General features: G+C 34.7%; 1 long non-coding RNA gene across 1 annotated transcript; it reads right to left on the bottom strand.

Annotated features, from left to right (window-relative positions):
- Positions 1–1814: 1814 nt before the first annotated feature.
- LOC104613183 (uncharacterized) lies at positions 1815–5499 on the bottom strand. Its single transcript, XR_737904.3, has 3 exons — positions 5139–5499; positions 5016–5036; positions 1815–2715 (listed from the first exon to the last, which is right to left on the bottom strand). It is a non-coding gene; the product is annotated as an uncharacterized LOC104613183 (long non-coding RNA).
- Between the last annotated feature and the right edge of the window lie 4414 nt (positions 5500–9913).

Consider the following 9913-nt stretch of genomic DNA (forward strand, 5'->3'; position numbering starts at 1 on the left):
CATAGTGAGTCAGGATTTCTCCATTTGTTATCATTATCACCATCGTCCCTTACACCAACTATATGGGATTAGGCACATGTTACTCCATTCCATTTACACGCAAAATGATCTTCACAATCATTTTTGTGACTTCTGTGTTCAGCTAGTCCATTTTCTTTCTTTCTTTTTTTTTTTTTTTTTCTTCAGATCAACCCTAGCCAAGCTGTTGAACCCTTAACATGATTGGGTTAAATCCAATTTCTCTAGCTATTTCCTTTTGTCAAATATTCTTATTTCCTAAACCCAAGTTGAGGTTAATTAGGTTTTAACATTTATTCTTTAAAAAAAAATTGCCTTCAAACTAAATTTATTGATATACACACATATACGCATATAAATATACATATACATATATATGCAAATGCTTACAAAAATAAATACATGTTTATATATAAGGGCATGTGTCATGCCATGTGTGCAAGCAAAGGATAAAAAAGTATAAAATTTTAACTTATATAACCTGCACAGTGACCCAAAACAAGTATTCACTTTATACATTATAGATTTATACACACAAGTATGAAGTTAAGTCAGGTTCAGATTGGCCAAGGCCTTAACCCTAACCCTAATCTGAACTTCAACCAAACCCATCCCAACCTGACTTTTTTTGGATTGGTGAGGTCAAAACCAGATCAAATTGTTTCCCAGTCTCTAGTAGGGGCGCAACTTGGGCAGTCTCAAGTTAAACTTTTGTCAAATTTTGAATGGGCCCAGCCTAAAAGCCCAAGCCTAAAACAGTGTAAAATGCTAACTGGGGCCAACCTGATTTGCATCCCTAGTTTCTGTCGAGGATTGCCCAAAATGTTCAGTCTACAAACGTTTCTCTATGGGCTTTAGCTTTAACAATCCTCTCGTTTGGTTTCTTTCTCCTTGTCAAGTCCATGACCTGCCGTATAATCTTCTCATCATTTTATTAAGTCCATGATGACCTGCCGTGTATTGCTATGACTTTCCTTTTTGCATCCAATACAAAATTTCCTTCGATATCCCAAATTTGCTATTCCATTGTATGTTTTGCTTCCAAATACATGAATGCACTTTGACCTCCATACTTATTGTGCTAGTTAAAATTAAACAATTTGTCATTAATACATTTATTCTTTAGTGCCCATGCTTCAGCTATATTAATTGATGCTGCACCAATTATTTTTTCTCTTGCTATTAATTTTTTTTTTTTCAAATTAGGGACTATATACAGCATCATATAGCACATTTCCCATTTTGATGTCTTTATGCTTAATATTGACAATTTGGATTTCTAAAAGCCTAAACCCATAAACTTTGCAGTGCCTGAGTTTGTATTATTGAAAACTTTTCCACATTAGGAAGCAATTTTTCCTAATAATTTTCTACTTGGTCCCTATTTTCATAGAGATCATATGCTTCCATCAACTCCCTTAGGCCTCTATCATCCTCTTTTGGTCCTAGGTATGTATGTGGTCAGTCATGCATCAACCAAATTTGTTTAATGAAGGCAATTTCACACTGACATTTAGACCCTTTCTTTTTAGATATTTTTGGTTAGAAGTTTATCGTTAATGAGGAGCCAAAAGAACATTTTAGGGCCCGTTTGGTTCGTGATTGGAATTGGAATCGGAATGGCCTATTTCCCCTACTTGTTTGGTTCAAATAGGAATCGGAATCGGATTCAGATTTATGCTGTTTGGTTCATTAAGAGGCAGAAATCGGAATCAACCATGATTTCCATATTTGCCCCTAATAAAAAATAAAAAAAGCAGAAAATGCATGGACATACCCAAAAAAATTTGCAAAAATTGCAGAAATTACAAAATTGCAGAATTTTTGCAGGAAAATGTAGAAATTACAACAATTTTGCAGAAAATTCAGAAAAAAATGCATGGAAATACTGTAATTTCTACAGAAATAATAGAAAAGTACAGAAATTTTGAAGAAAAATACAAAAATTACAAATTTGCAGAATTTTTTCAAGAAAATGTAGAAATTACAACAAATTTTCAGAAAATTCAGAAAAATGCATGAAAATACCTAAAATTTTGTAGAAATGGCAGAAAATTGCAGAATTTTACAAAAAAATAGAAAAATACAAAAAAATTGCAGGAAAATGCAGAAATTACAACAATTTTGTAGAAAATTCAGAAAAATGCATGAAAATAGTAGACATTTTGCAAAAAAAGTTGCAGATAATTACAGAAATAAAAATACAAAAATTTTGTAGGAAAATGAAGAAATTACAACAATTTTGCAGAAAACCGAGTTATTTCTTCATGGTCTAGACTCTTGGTTTGCAAAGACTAGGATACTAGAGTTTATTTTTCTCTGGAACATGAAAGAGATGTGCCAATTTACCACTACGAGTAAAAGTTTACATAGATACCCAAGTGTATTCTCTTCAAGAAGCTAATGTCATTCTTGGGCAACTGTCAACACTGCAAGCCATAATGTCCCTATAATCTCGTGAGATTCTAAAGGAGTCATAGACCTTTCCATCACTGCTATTCTTGTACTCAAACAACAGATTTGAGTGGTCAAATGTTGTAAGCTTTATGAATCCCAAGTCCTGGTCCTTGTAATAACTCCATCTAGTATGTATTGTAGTGAATTCTGCAAGGCTAGCGCCTCTTCCCCCAACAACTACATGGATGGTTCCATTCAAGGGACCTTGATAGTATGACTTTCTTTATTGATACAAACATTCTGTAACAGGAGCATGACACCCATTGTTAGTTTATGAGGTGAAGAATCTGGATGAACTAACAAGCATGTTTGCTACCATTTGAAACATTTCAATTTAATATAGAAGAGGTTGAATGCTCATTTCTACAAGATATGATAATCTACACTAATAACAAATCAATTAATAGACAGTTAACCATTATATGTAAAAGGTATTACAGATTGGATGTTGGTCAGCATCCTTGAGAGGAAAATGGTAACAACAATCCATCCCTAAAATACCTTGGAAATTCCAATTCTAGAATAGGAGTTTGACACATGGACTAGAAAGATTTAACAGGGAAATTTTTAAAGGTTATAATGTTAGTAAGTCTGAAATTTGTGTAGAACCAAAGAATCAAGGAGCAAAGCGGATTGTCGTTTTAGAATTTTTAAAGCTTCGGTGTTCCACTCATCCTCCCTCACACCCACTGGAGCTACTCCTAGATCCCCACAAATATGTACCAAGCTGTTATATAGAAATTATATAAGTTAAATTTATTGTTAGAACATTAACCTAACAAGATTTTGAGACTATTTCTTGAAAGTTTGGCTAGAACACAGACATAATGATAACACACACAAATGTATATGCAAAAGGAAAAAGCTACTTACACTGAATTGGGCCACAGGTTCTTCAGAAAACTTGTGTATGCCACCCCACTGCCTAAACTCAATCATTGTTCTATGATAGATGGTTTGGGTAGGCAAGGTCAGGTTGATGATGCTTACAGATTGTTTGAGAGAGTGGTTACCGGCTTCTAGAGGAAATGAAGACAAAGGGTTACCAACCCATAGTGGTTACATATGGATCAGTCATTCATGAGCTTTCCAATATTGATACGCTTGATGAAGCATACATGCTCTTTAATTGAAGAATCAAAATCAAGAGTAGGCATATATGTATTAAGGTATAGCAATCTTATTGATGGTTTTGGAAAGGTTGGTAGAATAGATGAGGTATATCTTATCATGGAAGAGTTGATCCACAAGGGATTGGCACCTAAAGTGTACACATGAAACTGCATTCTTGATGCGCTAGTGAAGACGGAGGAAATTAATGAAGTCCCTGTCTACTTTCAGTCAATGAAAGACCTTAAATGCACCCAAAAGGCCATCACTTAGAATATTATCATAAATGTGTGCACAGAAAGCCAAACCTCAATTGTTTTTTAACTGATATGTCATCTGTGTCAAACAAAATTACAGATATTATGAATTCTTTTACTTTAGGTGTGTCAAATACACATCCAAGAACAAGCTTTTGCTTTTTAGGTACTTGTGGATATAAAGAAAAAATTTATGCAAGAAAAAGGTAGCCAGTTAGCTACTGCAGTACTTTTTTTTGCAAGTTACAAGTTGTCTTTTAAAAGAACTTTAGGTGTTTAGGAATGAATAGGGAGTTCTATTTTTATCTGTTTTAGTTTATTAAAAGTTCTATAGGTTGTCAAGTGGGTATTGATTTGTTTCTGTTTTTCTATTTTATCTAAATACCTTAGGTATATTATGAATAATTTTCATTTGTTTGCAGTCAATTATTGGGCTGACTGCTAGATATATCTTAGAATTGGGCTTGTCTTGAATCAATCAATATACCTACATACCTTAGAATTATAAATTGTTTGCAGCTCAATATGTAAGATTATTGAGCTAGCTTGTCTTGAATTTCAAGAAATAAAAGGGTAAGATAATGACAAATTCTATTGGTCAGCAAGACAACAAGACATTGGACCGAAACTCATCCCACGGAAAGAAAAAAGAAAAAAGAAACGTGTGGACTCATTTGAACCACATCTCAGCTGCTACTGTTAAATATGAATAAACATGACACCAAACCTATTAACCAATCCAGATAGAAATCGGGATAAAGTGGTTGCTTGCTTGTAACTCTAAAATCCCTTAATTAATTGTCACTATTCATGTTTAATCAGACTGTTATCTAATTTGAAATTAGATTAAAATGTTATTGTACTCTGATGAACTTGATAGAGATCTTTCAAAACTTATTAGCTACAAAGATAGAGCTGAATCAGGTAAACAATAAGATAAACATACAAAAATTTAAACACCATACAGAACTAATGACCAAATAACTCTACTCACATAAGGATGCATTACAAATTGAAATTGGGAAAAAAATTAACATGCATTTCAGACCTGCTAAATTAACATGCATTTCGAGGTCAAGTATAAACGACTAAATTTAGCATGCATTTCAGACCTTCTACTAAAGATCTATATAACAAATACTTTGCTGGAAAGGAAAATCGAGGATAACATACCTTGCTGTGGTTTGGTCTGGTCTGCAACAGAAAAAATGGGGAGGAATGAAAAAATAAAGTGAGAGAGAAGGAGAGGAAGAAGAATATGAAAGAGGAGAGAAAAAAAAATTGATGGTGATTTACCTCATCGTCACCGTTGCCGGAGTTTCAGTTCAGATCAATACTTCGAACTTCAGCTGCCTATGGAGGGAGTGACGAGAGAGAAAGGGGAATGAGGTTTTAGCGGGTTTTTTGTCATTTTGATTTTTCCGGGGGCGTGGGTCGGTAATGGCCATTCCCTCAAATGGGGGATTGCCATTCCGCCCGGAATGGAAATCGGATTCCGTTTCCACCGAACCAAACGCTGGTCCTGCAAATCAAACAGACCCTTAGTCTTTTAAGAATACAGAATTTTCTAAATTTTGTTTATTCAAGAAATCCTCTTCCATTCAATTGTTAGCTGACAAATATTCTGACGATTTAGCACGAAATTTCCTTTGTTCTTTCTCCTTTGTCAATTCCTTTATCAATTGTCTCATTACTATTTTCACACGAATCACAAAAATATAAGGATCTCTTTGTCTGATTTCATTTTGTTTTTGTTTTCGTTTGCTTATTTATTAATTTTTTTTGGTTGAACTCCGATTCCTTTTGTTGGTATAAACAAATTGTTAGGAGACCAATTAATTAAGATTTGCCTAGAGGGTATATGATGCATTTTCATGACCTAATGATTTCAATTTTAGTAGTAACCAATTTTTTTTGGAGAATTTATAAATAAATTGCTAGGTTATTATAAGGCTTTTTTTTGTATTAATTTTGAATGAAATTATTCTTGATGTTTTCTTTGTTTCCTATTAAGTAGTTCATGCATTATCAATGTTATTCATAATCTGTTTATTTGGTTATGTTTGGTTGCAGTGCAAATCTTAACCAGGTCCAAAATTTGTACCTAATTCAGTTTTGCTTTTGTTTGTAATCATGATTTTCATTCCTATGTGACACAAAATGTGTACTTTTTGTCTCTTATGCATTTATTGACAGTGCAAGTTTTGCATCCTGAAAAAGTGATGCAAAATTTGCACCACCTTCCTCCTACCTCAAATCTTTCTCATGTAAAATGGAGACCACATCATCTTTCATCCCAGCTTATTCCTACCTCCATTCCCTTCCATTTAAAGTGAGTTCACATCTACTGCAACCCCCTGGTGAAATATGAACACACTACTTTCTGATAAAGAAAAGACAAAATATATGTGATTTTTTTTTTTTTATTAACACATTGGCGTGTTTGCATCGCTGAGGGTTGCTCCAATTTTGGAGGGACGCAAATCCCAGCAGATCCAAGTTCATTTAAAATAAGGCCATTTCATTTTACTTCCTATCTTAGTTTTCATAAACAAATAATTAAGGCTCTACTCAGTTTTCGGAAAGTTGTTTACCCAGGAAAATATATTTAATTAGGGTTAGTGTTTTCTAGGAAATGTTTATCCAGGTAAGTACATTTATCCATGTTCTTTTATTTTTTAGGTAAATAAGAAAATGATCATTTTAGTCATAAAAATCATTATTAAAAGGGTAATTTTGTCCCATCCAAGTGCTGGCAACTTTCCCTTAGGTGGGAAAGTTACTTATTCCCTTAGGTGGGAAAATTACTTATCCACTTGAGAGATAAGTGTCACTTATCCCAGGGTAAGTGATACCTAAGAAAAATAAATTTTCCATGAACCCCATATAAATCTGTAAAAAAGAACATGGGTATCTTGGTCAATAAGAACCAAAATTTCATTGACCAATTTCCCCCCAAGGGTCATACTCAACCATTTGCACTTTTCTATGCATTTACACCAATGCAAATGAAATGTATATGGCAACCATACGCAGCCTTTGCAACAAAAACACTCCGAGATGGAATTTCTAGCTGGCTATAATGGATTTGATTCCATTTATCAAAATTTTTGCAATTAATTTATATTATCATACAACACATTAAAGTGGCACTATTTATTTTCCCTATATACAAAATGTCCTGAAATTGATTCATTTTTTTTTTGAAAGCCGTTAGATACCTTCATTCATTCAAATCTCAGTTGCATTCTTGTTCAACAAGGAAGAGATAAACTCAGGAGCAGAGGACCACGTTTGAGGAAGTTGACAAGTAAGAACAAATTTAGCTAAGTGGTGAGCTACCTACCTAGTTACTAGATTTAGGAGTGAAAGTAATTGAAGAACCATCTAGGTGATTGAAGAGACAACTACAACTAGATATTAGAGTAAAAATACTCCAAGGAGGATGAGAGTTTTCCTCCAACAAGAGCTTAGGCTCAATTTGGAAGGAGTACAAATACAAATATGTAGAGTGCAAACCTTTGTTTTTTATATTATTTTGTATGTATTTGCACTGTACATTTTTGTATTTGTACTCTTTCCAAATTGAGCTTTAATAACTATTTCATTATCACCTTCAAAGATGGTGTGAGAAAATCCCATGGAAATAACAAACTTGATACTTTCCAATAGAGTTGTGGCTTCATAAACAATTGGAAGCAATGAATTAAGAGGAATAGCTCGTACAAATATGAAAGATCCCGTGTGGCCCCTCACTACAAATCCCACACCTGAATTCTGAAAGGAATTGGCTTTATCCAGTGCACTGGCAGAATCACAGGATCCATATTGATAGCCTTCCATGATGATTAGAAGTGACCAATAAGTTCTGATAAGCGAAACCAGTGGCGCGCTGGATAATCATATAAAGATTCCATGGACTGTTATTGAATAATCATATTGTTGATTCAGATTCTTTTATTCAAATTTGTTACTACGAGAACTACAGGATTAAAATTTGCCACGTGGAAAGAGAATAACTTGGAGAACCCCGGCCTATTAAGTTCTGTCACAAAAAGCATCCACAATACTCTGATAGCTGTGTTATCTTTTGATATCTTACATCAAATAAGAGATTGAGTATTAGACTATTAGTTTGTCCACTTGGACATCTCAAAAGGAAAATCAGGATAAATAGATGAAACGATGGATGGATCATAAAAAAAGTAATCTGTTCTAATAAAAAGTCCCACGACTAGCAAAAAGGAGAATAAAACTCTTCACATAGGCTCAGTTTGGAGCGTTCGGCTTCAGTGAGGGCAGGGCCGGTTCAAGCACCCTTTATTGCCTTGCATTGAGATTATCTCTATGCTTGTATGTTTTATTTTATGAGGAGATATTTCCAAGCAAGGGTGAAAATGGCTGTTAGAACGGTGTGGGCACAGTTTTGCCCTGATAGAAGTTGATCTCCAATTTGGAAGGAGTACAAATACAAATGCGTATAGTGCAAAACTAGGGGTGGCAACGAGCTGAGCTTTTCATGAGCTGCTCGAGTTTGGCTCGGCTCGGTTTCAATCGAGCTCAAGCCCAATTCACTGACTCAATTATGAAATGGTTGAGCTCGGCTCATGAGGTTCGTGAGCCAGCTTGAATATATATATATATAATAAAAATATTATAATTATTAATTATTAAAAATTTTTATTTTTTTAAATATCAAATAAAAAATATTTTTATATATAATTTTTTATTTTTATAAAATGTTTTTTCTCAAAATTGAGCTCGAGCTTATGAATTTTTTACTCGAGCCGAGCTCGAGCTCAAGGTTCTGGCTCGAGCTTTGTAGAACAATCTCGAGCTGAGCTCGAGTTTCGTACTATTCAGCTCGGCTCAGCTCGAATCCACCCCTATGCAAAATCCTGTATTTTATTATTTTTATATTATTTTGTATGTATTTATACTGTACATATTTACATTTGTACTCTTTCCAAACTAAGCCATAAAAACAAATTCATTCCTTGATGGACTTTATATATGAAAGGTTCAAAATACCACAGCTATGGATGCGTATCGGTTGATGCATGCATATAGTTCCGCCCGATACATAAAAGGCTGTGAAATAATTCAGTAGTTATCTCCATGAAGGGTATTTGAAGTACTCCAGATTGCTGAAAATTCAGCTCAGCTAGTTCAGCCGCTTTGAAGATTCAACTAAGCTATTTCAATAAAGTGAACCGAAAAGTTGCCATTCATATTCAGTTAAAGCTAGTTCAGTTGCTTTGGAATGCTGAATTTAAAGAGATTGAAGCGGACAGCCAATATAGGCTTAAAGGCTGTTCTCCTGGGTCTATCTCAAAAAAACAGAAACCATTGCACTTCAACCCTCCCAAACGGGTACATTAGGAATGGCAATGGGGTGGGGCACCACCTCTCCATTCCTGCTGCGAAGTCAAGATATTTTGCCCCGGACCTGTCCCATCCCTAGTGGTGGGGTGGGTTCGGGATGGGGCATCCATTCCCTATGGGGGATGGGGAATCCCTGAATTTTTCCAACTCCAAGACAACTACTTCAAAATTATCTATTTTATGGACAATTTATATATAGGATATAGGAATTTAGAGGTATTTTAAGAATTGAATTATAATACTTTAAGGGTAATTCAAAAATAAAATTATGGGATCATAGGATTTTAAGAATTTAGGGAAAACTTAGAGATATTTTAAATATCAATATTAAACCTAAAGATATTTTACTAATTTACCTTCGGGTTCAGAGTGGGTTTAGAGAATTATATATAAAACCCGTTCCCACCCCGTCCCCAATTCGAAAAAAAAAATATTTCCCTGTCCCCGCCCCGTCCCTGTTTAGGGTCAAGGAAAACCCACCCCGTTCAGGGCGGGGTGGGGCGGGGCCCTGGCTTTACAGGGGAAATTACCATCCCTAGGGCACATAATGATCACATTTGTCAAAAGCCTTGAAATCAGGTCAGCTTTCTGGTCACTCGTTTGACCGCCCAATCGGTGAATTGAAGACATTGATTGGATCATATAACAAAGAGAATACACCCCATATGTACACAAAGATGCACAAA

This window comes from Nelumbo nucifera, chromosome 1 (genome assembly GCF_055504915.1).
Source record: "Nelumbo nucifera cultivar China Antique chromosome 1, China Antique-T2T, whole genome shotgun sequence".
Taxonomy (NCBI): domain Eukaryota; kingdom Viridiplantae; phylum Streptophyta; class Magnoliopsida; order Proteales; family Nelumbonaceae; genus Nelumbo; species Nelumbo nucifera.